The following is a 23,222-nucleotide window of genomic DNA, read 5'->3' on the forward strand; positions in this document are numbered from 1 at the left end:
AAAATAGAATCTGTAAAAAACAGAACAGTCTGTAGTAATCTGTAGCTAACGCAAGATATGGAACCCCTAAAATTATAAAATAAATTGCTGGAAGTGAGTAATTTATCTATTAATCATCTTCAAAAAGAATTAACTAAATAGAACTTTCCAAATAAAAATGGCAGCAGTTCTCGTGAGCGCTAAAGTTTCTTTTTTTACAGCAAAATTAAAAAGACTTTCCCCAAGTCTTCCCAACGGTTCTACTTGGCACAAACACTAATTAAACACAAAAAACACAACCAAAGCAAAGGCTAGATAAATTATTTATTACTAAACAGGAGCAAACAGCAAGGAATAAAAATAAAATTGGGTTGCCTCCCAACAAGCGCTATCGTTTAACGCCCCTAGCTAGGCATAAAAGCAAGGATAGATGTAAGTAATATCATCTTGGGTCTTTTTTTTGCAGAGTTACGCTCGAATCCGGGAGGTTCCTTACGTTTAACCTCATATTCGGAAATTTTGAGATCTAAAGAATCCAAACGCTTATTGCAAAGGGTAATCAACATATTCATGCGGTGGAGATTCCGGCTAACACTCTTAAGAGGTTCAAGAGATTTTTGTAAGATCTTGGTTACTTTGCAAATTTTCTTCAAAACTTGCATTTATTCTTGGGTATGATGATGCCCCTTTTGTTGGGGTAGTGTTCCCACTATACCCTCTATAATTTCATGCACAATACTGGGATCAATTTCAATAAAATTTCCTTTGGCAACGCAATCCAAGGTTGTCTATGAGATAAATTCAATCCAACATAAAAGTTGCGAAGCAGAATTCTAAAATTCACCTCTAGGGTGCAATTACGATAAAACCCCATCATTCTAAACCAAGCATCTTTTAAGTTTTATCCTTGTCTTTGTTTGAAGTGAAGAACCTCAAACTCGGGAGACAAAGGGGAAGATAGGGGACTAGCCATAACGACAAGCAAGCAAACCGACACACAAGCAAACAACAAACGAGCAAAAAGAGGCAAATAGAAAAAGAGGGATGATAGAGAGAGAGAGGGCGAATAAAACGGCAAGGGTGAAGTGCAGGGAGAGGAAAATGAGAGGCAAATGGCAAATAATGTAATGCGGGAGATAAGGGTTTGTGATGGGTACTTGGTATGTTGACTTTTGCGTAGACTCCCTAGCAACGGCGCCAGAAATCCTTCTTGCTACCTCTTGAGCACTGCGTTGGTTTTCCCTTGAAGAGGAAAGAGTAATGCAGTAGAGCAACGTAAGTATTTCCCTCGGTCTTTGAGAACCAAGGTATCAATCCAGTACGAGGCCACACACGAGTCCCTCGCACCTACACAAACAAATAAACTCCTCGCTACCAACGCGATAAAGGGGTTGTCAATCCCTTCACGGTCACCTATGAGAGTGAGATCTGATAGATATGATAAGATAATATTTTTGGTATTTTTATGATAAAGAGAAATAAAAATGCAAGTAAAATAAATGGCAAAGGAAATAACTAAGTATTGAAAGATTAATATGATGGAAGATTGACCCGGGGGCCACAGGTTTCACAAGAGGCTTCTCTCAAGAGCATAAGTATTTACGGTGGGTGAACAAATTACTGTTGAGCAATTGGCAGAATTGAGCATAGTTATGAGAATATCTAGGTATGATCATGTATATAGGCATCACGTCTGAGACAAGTAGACCGACTCCTGCCTGCATCTACTACTATTACTCCACACATCGACCACTATCCAGCATGCACCTAGAGTATTAAGTTCAAGAGAACAGAGTAACGCTTTAAAGCAAGATGACATGATGTAGAGGGATAAACTCATGCAATATGATATAAACCCCATCTTGTTATCCTCGATGGCAATAATACAATATGTGCCTTGCTGCCCCTACTGTCACTGGGAAAGGACACCGCAAGATTGAACCCAAAGCCAAGCACTTCTCGCATTGCAAGAAAGATCAATCTAGTAGGCCAAACCAAACTGATAATTCAAAGAGACTTGCAAAGATAACCAATCATACATAAAAGAATTCAGAGAAGATTCAAATATTGTTCATAGATAAACTTGATCATAAACCCACAATTCATCGGTCTCAACAAACACACCGCAAAAGAAGATTACATCAAATAGATCTCCACAAGAGAGGGGGAGAACTTTGTATTGAGATCCAAAAAGAGAGAAGAAGCCATCTAGCTAATAACTATGGACCCGTATGTCTGAAGTAAACTACTCACACTTCATCAGAGGGGCTATGGTGTTGATGTAGAAGCCCTCCGTGATCGATATCCCCTCCGACGGAGCTCCGGAAAAGGCCCCAAGATGGGATCTCGTGGATACAGAAAGTTACGATGATGGAATTAGGGTTTTGGCTCCGTATCTGGTAGTTTGGGGGTACGTAGGTATATATAGGAGGAAGGAGTACGTCGGTGGAGCAACGTGGGCCCCACGAGGGTGGAGGGCGCGCCTGGGGGGGGGGGGTAGGCGTGCCCCCCTACCTCGTGCCTTCCTCGTTGATTGCTTAACGTAGGGTCCAAGTCCTCTGGATCATGTTCGTTCCGAGAATCACGTTCCCGAAGGTTTCATTCCGTTTGGACTCTGTTTGATATTCGTTTTCTGCGAAACCCTAAAATAGGCAAAAAAAACAGCAATTCTGGGCTGGGCCTCCAATTAATAGGTTAGTCCCAAAAATAATATAAAAGTGTATAATAAAGCCCAATAATGTCTAAAACAGGATATAATATAGCATGGAACAATCAAAAATTATAGATATGTTGGAGACGTATCAGCGCGCCGCCACTATGAAAGCTTGCTATGCATGCACCCAACAAGCCTGCCTGCATGCATCGATGCGCCGATCGAGCCAGCATGGGCTGATTCGTGCCGCCACGATGCACTGACCGAGCCGCTTTCGTACACGCCAGCCACCACGGATGCAAGGACGGTCGCTGTCGCTGGTTCCTCTCTTCTCGCGCACTTGTCTCCTCGATTTAGAGCATCGTTTTTTATGATCAGTTGCAGCCTTTTCGATCCACTCGCACCTGCACCAGTTTTGCTATGATAAATAAATTGAAAAAATATGGTGTGGCTGCATGCACTAGCTAGGTGGCTACATATTTGTAGGTTGTGTAAGAAAAGAAGGGTCCGTTGTGGCTGCATGCACTAGGTGGTTACTAACAAAGCGATCTCTCTAAGAAAACAATCAATATACATGTAGATAGGGCCAACAAGCCCATAGCACGAACACATAGTTGAAACTAGGAAGAACTTCATAATAGAATATATAGAAAACTTAATAATAGAACTTGATAAAAGGGCCAACAAGCCCATATCATCTCTCACATAGTTCAATGGGATTACAACTTAACATAACATAGACTCAAAAAAAAGAAAAATAGATAGATGATACGTCTCCAACGTATCTATAATTTTTGATTGCTCCATGCTATATTATCTATTGTTTTGGACTATATTGGGTTTATTTTCCACTTTTATATTATTTTTGAGACTAACCTATTAACCGGAGGCCCAACCCAGAAATGTTGTTTTTGCCTATTTCAGTGTTTCGGAGAAACATAATATCAAACGGAGTCCAAATGGAATGAAACCTTCGGGAACGTGATTTTATCATCAGATAAGATCCAGGAGACTTGGACCCTCCGTCAAGAAAGCCACGAGGCGGTCACAAGGGTGGAGGGCGCCGCCCTAGGGCGCACCCCCTGCCTCGTGGGCCCCTCGAAGCTCCACCGGCGTACTCCTTCCTCCTATATATACCTAGGTACCCCCAAACGATCGTGAACAGAGCCAAAAACCTAATTCCACCGCCGAAACTTTATGTATCCACGAGATCCCATCTTGGGGCCTGTTCTGAAGCTCCACCGGAAGGGGAATCGATCATGGAGGGCTTCTACATCATCATCAAAGCCCCTCCGATGAAGTGTGATTAGTTTACTTCAGACCTATGGGTCCATAGTTAGTAGCTAGATGGCTTCTTCTCTCTTTTTGGATCTCAATACAATGTTCTCCCCCTCTCTTGTGGAGATCTATTCGATGTAATCTTCTTTTTGTGGTGTGTTTGTTGAGACCGATGAATTGTGGGTTTATGATCAAGTCTATATATGAATAATATTTGAATCTTCTCTGAATTCTTTTATGTATGATTGGTTATCTTTGCAAGTCTCTTTGAATTATCAGTTTGGTTTGGTCTACTAGATTGGTTGTTCTTGCCATGGGAGAAGTGCTTAGCTTTGGGTTCAATCTTGCGGTGTCCTTTCCCAGTGACAGAAGGGGCAGCAAGGCACGTATTGTATTGTTGCCATCGAGGATAACAAGATGAGTTTTTTATCATATTGCATGAGTCTATCCCTCTACATCATGTCATCTTGCTTAAGGCGTTACTCTGTTTCTAACTTAATACTCTAGATGCATGCTGGATAGCGGTCGATGAGTGGAGTAATAGTAGTAGATGCAGGCAGGAGTCGGTCTACTTGTCTCGGACGTGATGCCTATATACATGATCATACCTAGATATTCTCATAACTATACTCAATTCTGTCAATTACTCAACAATAATTTGTTCACCCACCATATAATACTTATGCTCTTGATAGAAGACACTAGTGAAACCTATGGCCCCCGGGTCTCTTTCTTATCATATCAATCTCCATCACTTTATTATTGTTTTGCTTTTTACTTCGCCTTTTACTTTTCACTTTGCATCTCTATACCAAAAATACCAAAAATATTATTTATCATCTCTATCAGATCTCACTTTCGTACGTGACCGTGAAGGGATGGACAACCCCTAAGTGCGTTGGTTGCGTTGAGCTATTGTTTTTGTGCAGGTACGAGGGACTCCTACTTCACCCTTGCGTTGACTCTTGCTTTGTTGATTGTTGTGCTTAATCAATATCCATACAGGTAACTCACATGCCACCATGATCCAGTATGATATTTGTTCAAATGTATAACATACATATCTATTTTTTCTTTCTATGCTTGCACATCTTCGAAGTCTAGACCAGAATGCTGCTTTTAATTATGTTGGCTATGCATGCATGTAATGTGTGTTGTACAACTATTTAGTAAAGCGTTCACTGTATTCTTTGCACATGCCATTTCCAACCTCTTCGAAAGCATATATGTCAACCTGCTACTAATCCATACGTTTTATATACTTATATTATATTTATAATTTATTATTATTTGGGAACAGTTTCTGGGTATATCAGGACATACCAAGTCAGTTTGATAGAACCGATTTGTGAACCCAGATTAGTTGCAGAGCCATACCTAATTTTCAAAAGACTTTAGGGCTTTAATAGACGGTGGGGCCTTTTTCCTCTAATCAATGTAGAAGTATTTGGTCTTGCCTCAAAAAAGGTTACATTGCCCTAGATTATATGTGAAAATTTAGTTAGCTTATTTGTGTATAAATTATCAAGAATAAAACTATGTTATAATCTAAAAAGAAAATGTATAGAGACAAGTAGAAAGTAATGTGGATTCGAACTACCCCGGTTATATATTAAGACTATTACATCATTGACCTTGCCGCGAACTCTGCATATTCTTGACTCTTGGTCCACAAAGTTCGTGTATGCCATACCTCTAAAAGTAATGTTATTGTTATGACTCATTAGTAAAGCTTCTCCTCTATTCAGATTGAATCTGAGAAGCCTAACAGCGAGCAAATTCCTCTGTGTTGCTTCAGTTATATGGCTCGAGCTGGCCAAAACTGAAAACTTCAGTGAAGAGTGAAAGTACATCTAAAGTACTTTCTGTTACCTACAATCCTATTACTTGATTTTTATGCTACTGTGCGTATGGGTGAATCTGCAAGATGATGCAAAAATTTGCTTGCAGATAGCATGTGTGTATGTGTACAGATATGCATGTTGTATGTTTATATCAATTTTGCAACATTGATATTTGTTCAGATGGTTCTAAATAGTGCTTCAGTGAAGATTAAGAGTACATCTACATTACTTCTTCACGGTCACGACATCCACCTTGACAAATTATCTGGAGGTAATCGATTTGGTTCCCTCCATTGGATGAAGATGCCCTATTTTGTGTTGTTTAGTTGCATGTGGTTCATGCAAACTTCCCGAAGCATTTTATTGAAATTGGATACAACTGAGAAAATCTATGCATATGTACAATTTTTTTCCTTTTCCTAGCAGTTGAGGTCCAGAGATGAATGGGGATTGGGGAGGTGAACTTTGAGCTGGAGCTCTCTATGTGTTCTTGCAACCATAACGCCGAGGGATTATAAGACAACATACAGTTTGTTCATTTTCTTTTAGAGGTATGTGAACATTGATTCGTATGATTAGTCGGTACTTAAGAACAGGGATACCCACACTTTACATGATAATCCAAAAAGTTCAGATTTTAACTAAAGATGTTAAGCTATGAGGAGAACCTTATTGGCTCAGCCATCATATTTTGTTTTAGGTAGGTAATCATTAGTTCATATTGCTGAGCAGGCAAAGCCATGGTGTACGAATGGCTCAAGCTATTCTGATATTTGATATAGATTTAAATGACCAGGAGAGCCTAAAAATAGTACTATGGGGAAATGCAGGGAAGACCTAATATGTTATCATTTGAGAAAAATAAAACTCTCTACTTTCCAACTATTGATTTCATGTGTACATGTAAAAGAAACTATATTACACAAATATATGATTGATCAGGTTCAATGAAGGTTAGCTTAAATACCATGTATTTCTCTGCACACAAAATACTGCGTATTGTATGCCATCCTCTTTACATTTGTTAGTCTATAGTCAAGTACAAAAATAAAATTAGTCCAGTAATGCCTTTGCTCCATATGAGCAAACAGTTGTTGTTAATAAAAGGAAAACAGACTATTGATTTCATTAGTTTGCAGGAAAATCACGTATTTTAACACTTATGCAAAACGAACTTTAAATCACGAGAAATTTTGATTTTTTAATAAAAGATCTTGAGGGTGAGAGAATTGTTAGCAAATTCAGAGGAATAGCTAAAGTACCATATATAGAGGGTGACACATGTGGTAATTAACATAACATGGATCTTGCCTTAATTTTCTTATTCAAGGAGTACAATTTGTGTATGAAAGTCATTCATTGTAAAGAAATGAGTGCTATCATTTGTCATACCATGGAAGTACATTTTGAAGTTTTCTTACTGCAAAGATTTTTCTTCAACATTTATGAGCTGGCTAGCAAAATTATGGTAACTGCAGTTCACATCAGGTATAAGACGGCACACAGGGCCGTCATCTAGGTGCATACATCTTAATCTCATTTTCAGTGACGGTTGCTTTGCTATCTTATAAATTGATTATGGCAGAATGTAGAAACCATGTGCTGCTTGTGGCATTTTTTCCTGTTACTATAGATATGTTCCGAGCAATGTAAGGTTTTTTTTGTAAAGTTCATCGTGCTTAGGGTACAATATTTGCAGTACAATTTCTACTAGAAACCATCATTCTGTACGCCTTTTCTTTCCCTACTTTTCATACAGCTAACTGATGGATCGACTAACCACAAACTTAGCTTGTGGTATGCAACATGCTTAGTACAACGCCTTCTAACCATGCAATAGCAGTTCCCACTCCATGCTACTGTTATGTACACGGACGGGAAGTTTGTTTGAGAAAGAGGAGTATGTTTCTATTTCCTATGTGGAACTAACAATTCACGCCTCTAGCTTACTACTTTATCGTTTTGCACAAAAGCTTTTATAACCATGATGCTGATAAATATGTGATAGGTACTTCATGTGCTACCACATTAGTAGGGTGATTTCAATAAGAGTACCATAATTTATATTCTTCTGCATTAAGCTAATATTTAGTAACGGAGTTCTATTTTTTTACAAACCAGTTCATTCGTCGCAAGGAAAAAATCTACTTGCTGCCCGAGAACCAAAGCGACAACAGATCAAGTTACTTGGTCCGAAGAAATTGTCAAGGGCTGCAACTTACACATGATTGGGAGTGGCCATCTTAGTCTATCTCACCTGAGTTACATGTTATAAAAAATAGTATAGATGTAGAACAACCTACAGTATAATTGTACATCTCAACTATCTGTCATATGTCTTACTAACATACCCTTTTTTGAACCGGTCTTATTATTATACTTTTTTGAAGCGGTCTTACTATTATACTTTGTAGTGCTTATAATTAACGAGTGATAGACTCTGAGGTGTACTACTGTTGATGTGACCAAGGATGTCCAGCTTTACTTGATACTGAGTACTGCAACTACAAAGCTTCTTCAACATCCATTCGCTTATTTCATTTTTGTGGAATTAAATTATAATAAAAAACTATTCTTTGATATAAAATATTATTGAAGAAATAAGTCATGGAAAAAATTCATACTAATGTATATTGTGTTAGCTGTGTCTATTCGCGTACAGATCATTAGAAAAAATTTACATCAACCTTATACCGGTTAGCTGCAACCAACTAAAGTGTGTATTTAAACTTTAGTTATCTCTCACTAATAATTAGCAAATGTTGTTTTGATTTACTAGGTCAAAATAGAACTTCAAACAACATTTAGTTTATAAAGTATTACTAATATATACATAAAAATAGTGGCCCAAGTTGTACCTTGAGCACTACATCCATATCCAAACTAAAACAAAATTGTGTTTTAGAACAGAGAACCTAAACCTATTTCGTCTTATCGTTGACCATGAACAATGTTTGAAATTTTCAATATAATTTTTGAAAACAAATGTTCAACATAGGATATAGTTGCAATACTTATATATTTAGTGTGTTACAAAACTAGCCCGTGCGGACGCACGGGTTGACGGCTAGTCCTAGTAATCCTTCTAATAATTATGGAAATTCCTAAAACAAATCTTATGGAAATTTTAATAAGATGCCCTCTGAATTTGAGAGTAGTGTTAAAGAGTTTATGAATTCACAAAAGAATTTTAATACTTTGCTTGAAGAAAATTGCTTAAAGTTGATGATTTGGCTGGCAACGTTGATAGAATTTCTCTTGAGGTTGATTCTTTGAAGGTTAGATCTATTCCTCCTAAGCATGATATCAATGAGTCTCTCAAAGCATGAGAATTTCCATTGATGAGTGCAAGGAAAGAACCGCTAGGACGCGTGCTATGAAAGATGCCTTTATTAAAGCGTGTTCTTCCAATTCCTATGAAAATCAAGATGAAGATCTAAAAGTTATTGATGTGTCTCCTATTAAATCTTTGTTTTGCAATATAAATCTTGATGAAACTGAATATGACCCACCTTTACCTAGAAGGCGTTCTAAAAATTCAGAGTATTTAGATCTTGATGATGAAATTGATAAAAGTGGGATTAAAAGAAATAAAATCCTAGATGTTGCTAAACCCACTATATTGGATTTCAAGGAATTTAATTATGACAATTTCTCTTTGATTGATTGTATTTCCTTGTTGCAATCCGTGCTAAATTCTCCTCATGCTTATAGTCAAAATAAAGCCTTTACCGAACATATCGTTGATGCCTTGATGCAATCTTATGAAGAAAAACTTGAGTTGAAAGTTTCTATCCCTAGAAAAATTTATGATGAGTAGGAACCTACTACTAAAATTAAAATTAAAGATTATGAGTTTTATGCTTTGTGTGATTTGGGTGCTAGTGTCTCTACTATTCCCAAAACTTTGTGTGATTTGCTAGATTTCCGTGATTTTGATGATTGCTCTCTAAACTTGCATCTTGCGGATTCCACTATTAAGAAACCCATGGGAAGAATTAATGATGTTCTTATTGTTGCAAATAGGAATTATGTGCCCTTAGATTTTATCGTTCTTGATATAGATTGTAATCCTTCTTGCCCTATTATTCTCGTTAGACCTTTCCTTAGAACGGTTGGTGCAATTATTGATATGAAGGAAGGGAATATTAGATTTCAATTTGCATTAAAAAAGGGCATGGAACACTTCCCTAGAAAGAAAATAAAATTGACATATGAATCTATCATGAGAGCCACTTATGGATTGCCTACCAAAGATGGCAATACCTAGATCTATTCTTGCTTGTTATGCCTAGCTAGGGGCGTTAAACGATAGCGCTTGTTGGGAGGCAACCCAATTTTATTTCCGTTCCTTGCTTTTTGCTCCTGTTTAGTAATAAATAATTTATCTAGACTATGTTTTGGTTGTGTTTTTTGTGTTTAATTGGTGTTTGTGCCAAGTAGAACCGTTGGGAAGACTTGGGGAAAGTCTTGTTGAACTTGTTGTCGGAAACGGGGCTACACCCAGCCACCGCTGCCGCGTACACCCATCGCCGGTGAGGATGTCACTAGCTTCGCACGGGGAATCCATCTCCGAGGCAAACACGTTGCGGCTCCGTCCGCCCCTGCGGCCTTGTCCACCACTACGGCTCCGTCCGCCTTTGCGGCTCCGTCCGCCACTGCGGCCTCGTCCGCCTCCGCCTTCGTGGCTCCGTCAGCCAGGTCTGCGAATGTGAGAAGCTATGCACAGGGGAGGGGAGCTAGCAGGAGCACAAACCCCAAAATTGCTGCAGGCAGCTACGCAGGTGAAGCAGTTTCGGGGGAGGAGTGCAGTATTTCGCCCGCAGCAGGAACACAGTTTGACCCAGGTGGTTCTGTCAGAAATCCTAGGACTATATCCCCATCACCTTCGTTCGCGATAGCAACAGCAGGAGCAATAAACTGCTTGTCATGGAACTGTCGGGGGATTGGCGGATCTCGTACAATTCGTGACCTTGTGTCCCTTAATCAAGTACATCATCCTCACTTTATATTCTTATGTGAGACTAGACAAAACAAAGAGAAATTCCGGCAACGGTGCAATCGTCTAGGCTTGAGAGGCTTTGCTGGAGTTAGCAGTGAAGGCTTCAGCGGAGGACTGGCCCTGTTTTGGGATGAGCACTTTTTTGTCGAGATAAAAGAGAGTAATGCAAGATACATTGATGCATATGTTGGTGCTGCCCCGGGTACTGCGACATGGATATTAACTTGTGTGTATGGTGAGCCCAAAGTGGAAAATAGACACTTAATGTGGGACAATCTTCGACAGCTTAAGGCAAAGTCAGATCTTCCATGGACAATATTGGGTGACTTCAATGAAGCCCGTTGGCAGTTTGAACACTTTTCTTTCACCCGATGTGCAGAATGGCAAATGGAGGCCTTTAGAGATGTCCTTGATGATTGTGAGCTTACAGACTTGGGCTTTAAAGGTGTCCCTTTCACCTATGATAACAAAAGGGAAGGCAGAAAGAATGTGAAGGTGAGGCTTAATCGTGCCGTGGCGGATAATAATTGGCAAGATATGTTTGCAGATGCTTTAGTAGAACATATTGTTTCTTCCTGCTCAGATCATTGTGTACTTCTATTCTGCCTCCAGGCTGAACAGCTAGTCCAAAACAAAAGAAGGTGCATACAGTATGAACTTTTCTGGGAAAGAGCGTCTGATCTACCGGCAATTATAGAACAAGCATGGGGTGGTGCTGGAGATAAGAGCGACTTGGGCGTTATCCAAGGATGTCTAAGGGAGGTGATGAAGTCTTTGCAAGTCTGGAGTAAACGTAAGTTTGGGAATATACTTCGAGAATTGGAGTCAGTGCGGGCTGAACTCAATGATCTGCTGCAGAGGGGTGCTGACAACAAAGAGGTTAGGAAAGCTTCAGATAAAATGAATGAGCTCCTATATAAAGAGGAGACGCTATGGTTGCAGCGTTCTAGAGTTAACTGGCTAAAAGAAGGGGACCGAAATATGATTTTTTTCACAGGAAAGCAGTGTGGCGCGCGAAGAAGAATAAGATTGTGAAGTTGCTAAGGTCTGACGGAAGCTGGGCATCTTCACACGCTGAGATGGAGGATATGGCCACCTAGTTTTTTCAGGTGCTGTTTTCTCGGGATCCAAACTTGAATCCGGATGACATTGTTAATTTGTTTGAAAACAAGGTTTCCGAGGATATGAATGGTGCATTGGGTAAGGAGTTTTCTGACAAGGAAATATCAGATGCTCTCTTTGAGATTGGTCCCCTAAAGGCCCCCGGTACTGATGGGTTCCCGGCCAGATTTTACCAAAGAAACTGGGGGATCCTAAAGGATGAAACTATTGCAGCGGTCAAAATGTTCTTTGAAATAGGTAACATGCCCGCTAACATAAACCATACTGCTATTGTTCTTATTCCAAAGGTGGATCATCCATCGAATTTGAGGGAGTTCCAGCCTATTAGTCTGTGTATGGTGCTATACAAGGTTATTGCAAAATGTCTAGCTAACAGATTGAGGCCTATACTCGGTGATATTATCTCAGTGAACCAGAGTGCGTTTGTCCCCGGAAGGCTTATCACCGATAATGCACTTGTGGCCTTTGAGTGCTTTCATTTCATTGAGCAAAACACAAACCCGGGGAAGGATTTTTGCGCTTACAAAATTGATCTGTCAAAGGCATATGATTGAGTGGACTGGGGGTTCCTTGAGAAGGCGATGAAAGGCTTAGGTTTCTCTCACCGGTGGATCGGTTGGATCATGTCATGTGTGACCACGGTGAGCTACTCTGTAAAATTCAATGGAACTTTGCTGGATTCGTTTACCCCTTCCCGTGGTCTCCGCCAGGGCGACCCTTTGTCGCCATTCCTATTCTTGTTTGTTGCAGATGGCCTCTCAGCTTTGCTACAAAAAGAGATTAATGATAACCGGATTGTGCCCTTGAAAATTTGTCGTCGAGCCCCGAGTATCTCTCACATGTTATTCGCCGATGATACGTTACTCTTCTTCAAGGCTGAGTCTGAGCAAGCCTTGTGGATTCAACATGTGATCAATACCTATACTCAAGGTACAGGCCAATTGGTAAATGTTGATAAATGTTCGCTGATGTTTGGGAAGATCTGCCCTAGTGCTATCCAAGAGGAGGTCAAAGCTGTGCTGCAGGTTACACAAGTAGAGTTTGAGACTAAATATTTGGGTCTCCCAACCCCCGAGGGCCGAATGTCACGAGGGAAGTTCCAAACCATCCAGGCTAAGCTCCTAAAAAGAATGGTGCAGTGGGAAGAATTCTCCAATGGTGGAAAAGAAATACTCATCAAGGCGGTCGCTCAAGCTCTACCGACCTATGTGATGGGAGTATTTAAACTCCCTGCGGGGCTATGTGAAGAACTCATGAAAATGATCAGAGAATTCTGGTGGGGTGCTAGCAAAAATCAGAGGCGTACACACTGGATCTCATGGGACTGTATGATCCGGCCAAAAGCTTGTGGTGGTATGGGTTTCCGAGATTTACAACTTTTTAACCAAGCTCTATTAGCAAAGCAAGCATGGAGGTTAATAGAAAATCCTGAAATTTTATGCGCCCAAATCCTCAGAGCAAAATATTTTCCAAATGGTCTGCTGGTGGACACGGTCTTTACTGGAAATGGGTCCTCAACTTGGAAGGCAATTGAGTTTGGCCTTGAACTGCTGAAGAAGGGGATCATTTGGCGCATAGGTGATGGTGCAACAATCCGGATCTGGAGAGACCCCTGGATCCCTCGAGGCCCCTCGTGCCGACCCATACCCCTAAACGTCGATGCCGTCTCAAGTGGGTTACAGATCTACTGAACATAGATGGCTCTTGGAATATGGGGTTGTTACAACAACATTTTTATCAAGTCGACATTGATGAGATATTGAAAATTAAGCCCTCTCGGTGGCTGGAATCTGACGTCCTGGCTTGGTTTCCAGATAAACGGGGACCGTTCTCGTTCAAAAGTGCTTATTTTCTTGGTTTACAGGAAAAAATGACTGCTAATGATCCAAGAGCGACTAGCTCTCGTCCGGATGGCCGACGACCAGCCTGGGATCTCATATGGAAGAGCCAAGTGCCACCCAAAGTGCGCATCTTTGCGTGGAAAGCTGCACACGAAGCCCCTGGCCACTGAAGCAACAATGAAGTCCAGGCACATGCAGGAGGTTCAGGCCTGTACTATATGTGGGAGTGATGTGGAGGATGCTCATCATGCGCTAATTAGCTGCCCACGTGCCGCAGGCCTATGGAACGCCATGGGGGAGGTTTGGGACATCCCAAATAGTGATGACCTTCAGGACAGGGAGCCGGAGTGGTTTTTTCGCCTCCTTGAGATGTTAACTGAAATTCAACGTACCATGGTTTTGATGACTATGTGGAGGGCGTGGCATGTGCATAATGAAATAACTCACCACAAGCCGGCAATCCCGATTGAGGTCTCACGTAGGTTTCTTGCAAGCTATTTAACCTCGCTTCTGATGCTGCAGCAGTACCCGATGCTGATGAAGTCAAAGGTAAATTTGTTGTCGATTATCTTGGTGAACTTGCGTGCAAGATGAAGCCTACGCTGCCTGTGGAACGGTGGCAGGAGCCGGTAGCCAGCTGGGCAAAGCTCAATGTGGATGGGTCGTTCATGGCCACTGACGGTACAGCAGGGGCGGGCATGCTTCTTCGGGATCGTAATGGAACTATGATGCTTGCTACTATTAGAGGACTTGTGAACTGCGCTGATGCGCTGGAAGCAGAAGTGGCGGCAATCCATGAAGGTATTATATTGGCCCTAAGCTGAACTGAGGTGGACCTCATAGTGGAGACCGACTGTGCAGAGGCTGTGCATTTGATTTCTTCTACAGAACAAGATCGTTCAGTGCATAGCCACAGAATAATGGAGATTAGATTGTTGCTGTCTCAAGAAAGGAGGATTCAACTAGTTAAGATCAAGCGTAACATGAACTCTGCTAGCCACACTCTCGCGCAAATGGGACGAATTCAACAGCGAACTGCTTGTTGGCTGCGAAACCCCCCTGACGAGATTGCGAGCATCATTGCCGCTGATTGTAACAACATTACTTGATGAATGAATTTTCCTTTCCCGCAAAAAAAACTATTATTTGATATAAAATATTATTGAAGAAATAAGTGATGGAAAAAATTCATACTAATGTATAGTGTGTTAGCTGTGTCTATTTGCGTACAGATCATTAGAAAAAATTTACATCAACCTTATACCGGTTAGTTGCAACCAACTAAAGTTTGTATTTAAACTTTAGTTATCTCTCACTAATAATTAGCAAATGTTGTTTTGATTTGCTAGGTCAAAATAGGACTTCAAACAACATTTAGTTTATAAAGTATTACTAATATATACATAAAAATAGTGGCCCAAGTTGTACCTTCAGCACTACATCCATATCCAAACTAAAACAAAATTGTGTTTTAGAACGGAGAACCTAAACCTATTTCGTCTTATCGTTGACCATGAACAATGTTTGCAATTTTCAATATAATTTTTGAAAACAAATGTTCAACATAGGATATAGTTGCAATACTTATATATTTAGTGTGTTATAAAACTAGCCCGTGTGGACGCACGGGTTGACGGCTAGTCCTAGTAATCCTTCTAATAATTATGGAAATTCCTAAAACAACTCTTATGGAAATTTTAATAAGATGCCCTCTGAATTTGAGAGTAGTGTCAAAGAGTTTATGAATTCACAAAAGAATTTTAATACTTTGCTTGAAGAGAAATTGCTTAAAATTGATGATTTAGCTGGGAACGTTGATAGAATTTCTCTTGAGGTTGATTCTTTAAAGCTTAGATCTATTCCTCCTAAGCATGATATCAATGAGTCTCTCAAAGCCATGAGAATTTCCATTGATGAGTGCAAGAAAAGAACCGCTAGGACGCGTGCTATGAAAGATGCCTTTATTAAAGCATGTTCTTCCAATTCCTATGAAAATCAAGATGAAGATCTAAAAGTTATTGATGTGTCTCCTACTAAATCTTTGTTTTGCAATATAAATCTTGATGAAACTGAATATGATCCACCTTTACCTAGAAGGCGTTCTAAAAAATCGGAGTATTTAGATCTTGATGATGAAATTGATAAAAGTGGGATTAAAAGAAATAAAACCCTAGATGTTGCTAAACCCACTATATTGGATTTCAAGGAATTTAATTATGAAAATTTCTCTTTCATTGATTGTATTTCCTTGTTGCAATCCGTGCTAAATTCTCCTCATGCTTATAGTCAAAATAAAGCCTTTACCGAACATATCGTTGATGCCTTGATGCAATCTTATGAAGAAAAACTTGAGTTGAAAGTTTCTATCCCTAGAAAAATTTATGATGAGTAGGAACCTAATATTAAAATTAAAATTAAAGATTATGAGTTTTATGCTTTGTGTGATTTGGGTGCTAGTGTCTCTACTATTCCCAAAACTTTGTGTGATTTGCTAGATTTCCGTGATTTTGATGATTGCTCTCTAAATTTGCATCTTGGGAATTCCACTATTAAGAAACCTATGGGAAGAATTAATGATGTTCTTATTGTTGCAAATAGGAATTATGTGCCCTTAGATTTTATCGTTCTTGATATAGGTTGTAATCCTTCTTGCCCTATTATTCTCGGTAGACCTTTCCTTAGAACGGTTGGTGCAATTATTGATATGAAGGAAGGGAATATTAGATTTCAGTTTCCATTAAAAAAGGGCATGGAACACTTCCCTAGAAATAAAAGAAAATTGCCATATGAATCTATCATGAGAGCCACTTATGGATTGCCTACCAAAGATGGCAATACCTAGATCTATTCTTGCTTGTTATGCCTAGCTAGGGGCGTTAAACGATTGCGCTTGTTGGGAGGCAACCCAATTTTATTTTCGTTCCTTGCTTTTTGCTCCTGTTTAGTAATAAATAATTTATCTAGACTATGTTTTGGTTGTGTTTTTTGTGTTTAATTAGTGTTTGTGCCAAGTAGAACCGTTGGGAAGACTTGGGGAAAGTCTTGTTGAACTTGCTGTAAAAAACAGAAACTTTAGCGCTCACAAGAACTGCTGACATTTTTATTTGGAAAGTGCTATTTAGTTAATTATTTTTGCAGATGATTAATAGATAAATTCCTCACGTCCAGAAATTTATCTTAGAATTTTTGGGGTTCCATATCTTGCGCTAGCTACAGATTACTACAGACTGTTCTGTTTTTGACAGATTCTGTTTTTCGTGTGTTGTTTGCTTATTTTGATGAATCTATGGCTAGTAAAATAGTTTATAAACCATAGAGAAGTTGGAATACAATAGGATTAACACCAATATAAATAAAGAATGAGTTCATCACAGTAACTTGAAGTGGTCTTTTGTTTTCTTTCGCTAACGGAGCTCACGAGATTTTGTACTTTAAGTTTTGTGTTGTGAAATTTTCAAGTTTTGGGTAAAGATTTGATGGATTATGGAACAGGGAGTGGCAATAGCCTAAGCTTGGGGATGCCCATGGCACCCCCAAGATAATCTAAGGACACCTAAAAGCCAAAGCTTGGGGATGCCCCGGAAGGCATCCCCTCTTTCATCTACTTCTATCGGTAACTTTACTTGGAGCTATATTTTTATTCACCACATGATATGTGTTTTGCTTGGAGCGTCTTTTATGATTTGAGTCTTTGCTTGTTAGTCTACCACAATCATCCTTGCTGTACACACCTTTTGAGAGAGCCATACATAATTTGGAATTTGATAGAATACTCTATGTGCTTCACTTATATCTTTTGAGCTTTATAGTTTTGCTCTAGTGCTTCACTTATATCTTTTAGAGCATGGTGGTGGATTTGTTTTTTAGAAACTATTGATCTCTCATGCTTCACTTAAATTTTTTTGAGAGTCTTAATAGCATGGTAATTTTCTTAAAATCCTAATATGCTTGGTATGCAAGATTAATAATAAAACTTTCTTATGAGTGTGTTGAATACTAAGAAAAGTTTGATGCTTGATGATTGTTTTGAGATATGGAGGTAATAATATCAATGTCATGCTAGTTGAGTAGTTGTGAAACTGAGAAATACTTGTGTTGAAGTTTGCAAGTCCCGTAGCATGCACGTATGGTAAACGTTATGCAGCAAATTTGAAACATGAGGTGTTATTTGATTGTCTTCCTTATGAGTGGCGGTCGGGGATGAGCGATGGTCTTTTCCTACCAATCTATCCCCCTAGGATCATGCACGTAGTGCCGAGGTTTTTGATGACTTGTAGATTTTTGCAATAAGTATGTGAGTTCTTTATGACTAATGTTGAGTCCATGGATTATACGCACTCTCACCCTTCCATCCTTGCTAGCCTCTTCGGTACCGTGCATTGCCCTTTCTCACATTGAGAGTTGGCGCAAACTTAGCCGGTGCATCCAAACCCCGTGATATGATACGCTCTTTCACACATAAACCTCCTTATATCTTCCTCAAAACAGCAACCATACCTACCTATTATGGCATTTCCATAGCCATTCCGAGATATATTGCCATGCAACTTTCCATCATTTCGTTCATCATGACACATTCATCATTGTCATATTGCTTAGCATGATCATGTAGTTGACATAGTATTTGTGGCAAAGCCACCGTTCATAATTATTTCATACATGTCACTCTTGATTCATTGCATATCCCGGTGCACCGCCGGAGGCATTCATATAGAGTCATCTTTGTTCTAGTATCGAGTTGTAATCATTGAGTTGTAAATAAATAGAAGTGTGATGATCATCATTATTAGAGCATTGTCCCAAGTGAGGAATGAATAAAAAGAGAGAGAGAGGCCATAAAAAAAGAGAAGCCCCCCCCCCCAAAAAAAGAAAGGCCATAAAAAAGAAAAGGCCCAAAAAATGAGAGAAAAAGAGAGAAGGGACAATGTTACTATCCTTTTACTACACTTGTGCTTCAAAGTAGGACCATGATCTTCATAGTAGAGAGTCTCTCATGTTATTACTTTCATATACTAGTGGGAATTTTTCACTATAGAACTTGGTATGTATATTCCAACAATGGGCCTCCTCAAGTGCCCTAGGTCTTCATGAGCAAGCAAGTTGATGCACACCCACTAGTTTCTTTTGTTGAGCTTTCATACATTTATAGCTCTAGTGCATCCGTTGCATGGCAATCCCTACTCCTTGCATTAACATCAATCGGTGGGCATCTCCATAGCCCATTGATTAGCCTCGTTGATGTGAGACTTTCTCCTTTTTTGTCTTCTCCACATAACCCCCCTCATTATATTCTATTCCACCCATAGTGCTATGTCCATGGCTCGCGCTCATATATTGCGTGAAAGTTTATAGGTTTGAGATTACTAAAGTGTGAAACAATTGCTTGGCTTGTCATCGGGGTTGTGCATGATGAGAGCATTCTTGTGTGACGAAAATGAAACATGACTAAAGTATATGATTTTGTAGGGATGAACTTTCTTTGGCCATGTTATTTTGAGAAGACATAATTGCTTAGTTAGTATGCTTGAAGTATTATCATTTTTATGTCAATATGAACTTTTGTCTTGAATCTTTCAGATCTGAATATTCATACCACAATTAATAAGAATTACATTAAAATTATGCCAAGTAGCACTCCGCATCAAAAATTCTGTTTTTATCATTTACCTACTCGAGGGCGAGCAGGAATTAAGCTTGGGGATGCCTGATACGTCTCCAACGTATCTATAATTTTTGATTGCTCCATGCTATATTATCTACTATTTTGGACTATATTGGGATTTATTTTCCACTTTTATATTATTTTTTGTACTAACCTATTAACCGGAGGCCCAGCCCAGAATTGTTGTTTTTTTGCCTATTTCAGTGTTTCGGAGAAACATAATATCAAACGGAGTCCAAACGGAATGAAACCTTCGGGAACGTGATTTTTTCATCAGATAAGATCCACGAGACTTGGACCCTCAGTCAAGAAAGCCACGAGGCGGTCACGAGGGTGGAGGGCGCGCCCCCTGCCTCGTGGGCCCCACGAAGCTCCACCGACGTACTCCTTCCTCCTATATATACCTACGTACCCCCAAACGATCGGGGACGGAGCCAAAAACCTAATTCCACCGCCGCAACTTTTTGTATCCACGAGATCCCATCTTGGGGCCTGTTCTAGAGCTCCGCCGGAAGGTGAATCGATCACGGAGGGCTTCTACATCATCATCAAATCCCGTCCGATGAAGTGTGAGTAGTTTACTTCAGACCTACGGGTCCATAGTTAGTAGCTAGATGGGTTCTTCTCTCTTTTTGGATCTCAATACAATGTTCTCCCCCTCTCTTGTGGAGATCTATTCGATGTAATCTTCTTTTTGCGGTGTGTTTGTTGAGACCGATGAATTGTGGGTTTGTGATCAAGTCTATCTATGAATAATATTTGAATCTTCTCTGAATTCTTTTATGTATGATTAGTTATCTTTGCAAGTCTCTTCGAATTATCAGTTTGGTTTGGCCTACTAGATTGGTTGTTCTTGCCATGGGAGAAGTGCTTAGCTTTGGGTTCAATCTTGTGGTGTCCTTTCCCAGTGATAGAAGTGGCAGCAATGCACATATTGTATTGTTGGCATCGAGGATAACAAGATGGGTTTTTTATCATATTGCATGAAACTATCCCTCTACATCATGTCATCTTGCTTAAGGCATTACTCTGTTTCTAACTTACTACTCTAGATGCATGCTGGATAGCGGTCGATGGGTGGAGTAATAGTAGTAGATGCAGGCAGGAGTCGGTCTACTTGTCTCGGACGTGATGCCTATATACATGATCATACCTAGATATTCTCATAACTATGCTCAATTCTGTCAATTGCTCAACAGTAATTTGTTCACCCACCATAGAATACTTATGCTCTTGAGAGAAGCCACTAGTGAAACCTATGTCCCTCGGGTCTCTTTCTTATCATATCAATCTCCATCACTTTATTATTGCTTTGCTTTTTACTTCGCCTTTTACTTTTCACTTTGCATCTCTATACCAAAAATACCAAAAATATTATTTATCATCTCTATCAGATCTCACTTTCATAAGTGACCGTGAAGGGATGGACAACCCCTAAGCGCGTTGGTTGCGTTGAGCTATTGCTTTTCTGTAGGTACGAGGGACTTGCGCGTAGCCTCCCACTGGATTGATACCTTGGTTCTCAAAAGCTGTGGGAAATACTTACGCTACTTTGATGCATCATCCTCTCCTCTTCGGGGAAATCCAACGCAGTGCTCAAGAGGTAGCAATAGAGGGTTTAGAACCCTAGACGCCGCCTTCTCCACCTCGTTCCTCCTCCGGGCGCCCTTCACTGCTCCTCTAGGGCGTTGTCGATGGGGTACGGAAGAGTGTGCATGCGGGACGCAGTGGGGAATATGTTGGTGTATTCCGTGAACATGTTGTGTGTGGTGAAAGCAATGAACTCGCAGCCACACCAAAATACCCGGCCGAGGAGGTAGAAGGCGTCGAATGTGTTGGTGAAGTGGGCGTAGAGAGCAACCACCACTCCGTTTTGGATGACCTCCTTAACATGGAACATCCTTGGAGATCCCCGCGGGAGGTGGTGGTAGCCAGACGCAAGGAATAACTCGATGAAGTTCCTTGCAGTCCTCCACCTCGATATTGCTCACACACGTAGTGTGCGCTCAACATACACGCCAGGAGGGTAGAGCCTCTCCGGCACGGTGAGTGGGAAGTGGTAGGTTGGTCCGGTGTACTGCATGGCTGAGAATGTGCTAGAAGAAGGAGAAGTGGTCGAAGAGCAAGAAGGGCAGATGGCAGAGAGGATGGGAGATTGATGAGGAATGGCATAGGCAGAGGGTGGCTTAAATAGCCGTAGTGCTACGCGTTATTTGGCCGTGGAAATAACGGGGTCAAATGTGAAGTAACCCGTTCTCAAACCCACCGCAGCATCGAGAGTGTACACGCGTGGGAAACAGTGGTTTGAAAAGGAAGAAGAAAAATAAGCTATTTGCACGTGTGGGAATCCATGGTCATATATATTATATGAACAAAAAGAGACAATTTTTGAATAGTTTGTGGCAATTTTGCATGATAAAAATAAATTTGGCCTTAAAAATTTGGTCATTTGCTTCACAATGTCAATTGATTTCAAACGATGCAAAAATACAAAGCCCGCACGTTCACAAAAAACAGAGCAAACGATGCAAAAATACAGAGCCATCACGTTCACAAAAAACAGAGCAAATGATGCAAATACAGAACCAATAGGATCGCCTCTCACAGATCGCCCCACGATCCAACGATGCGGAGCCGTCCTTGTGATTCAACGGCGTGGAGCCTGCACGTAGCCAACCCACCTAATTCCTTCTAGAAGACCAGATCTGAGGGCTGTCGCTTGGCGCGAGGGTATGATCGGACGACTGACATTGGGAGCTAGGGTTAGGCGAAACCCTGTGGGGTTTAGAGGGGTTTTGAGCTGGTCAACGGGGTTTTGAAGGCTTTGACTGAGCATAAGTAATTTAAAAAATCAAAAAAAAATATGAAACCTTCGTCATTCATCGTTTTATAAGACAAACTAACAAGGAAAAATACTAAACTTGGTATGTGGTCATTTTCATGAAAAAACCCTAGCTGGCAAAATGGAGGCCAAATGAGCACCATTAGTTTTAAAAAAATAAAATAAAAATATAAAACCTGCGCACAATGTTGTCTTATGTGACATGTTACCAACCAAAAATCATAAACTTGGTCTATGGTCATTTTCATGAGAAAACCTTCACACATATGAGCTATCATGTACATGATTTCATAGAGCTCAAGGAGAGGACATGGTCTTACCTTCTGTTTTTGAATTTTAAAAAAAAACTCAAAAAAATCACCAAAGCTTTATTTTAAAATGAATAAGAAGGATCTGAAGTTAGTTTTCCATTTTCATATTTCAAAACGTGGTTTTAATAGTTTTTATATTAAAGCATATGTTTTCAAAAGAAAATTTAAAAATATGAATATTAATTCAAAAAATAGTGAGACTTCAAATCTACACTATGGAAAGTGAATATGTGTTAATAAAAAAACATTTGGCTCATTTAGAGTAGGTTCAAAAAAACTTGATTACAAATGGGTTGTTTACCCTAGCCCGGGAGCTCATTTGGAGCACATTTTCTCAAATTCAAATTTATTTGACCTCCTCTAAATCACATCAAATTTTGCACACATGATCTCCTACACAAACATAGATAGTTTGCCAAGGTTTTACTTGTTTTGCATTTTCTTGAATTTGTACTGTCCAGGTTTGCCAAGGTTTACATGATCTCATTTGGAGTATGCATTTGATTTCCTACACAACATGTGTGAACATTGCAACACCTAAGATCATAGTTCACAACATCTAAACATAACTAACCATAGATTTAGGACAGACAAAATATACCACAGGCAAATTTAAGGACAGAAAAATATAGATAGCAACAAGATTACTATCATAACCAACGAGAGATTCAGTTCAACAAACCATAAC

Source organism: Triticum aestivum, chromosome 1A, assembly GCF_018294505.1.
Source record: "Triticum aestivum cultivar Chinese Spring chromosome 1A, IWGSC CS RefSeq v2.1, whole genome shotgun sequence".
Taxonomy (NCBI): Eukaryota; Viridiplantae; Streptophyta; class Magnoliopsida; order Poales; family Poaceae; genus Triticum; species Triticum aestivum.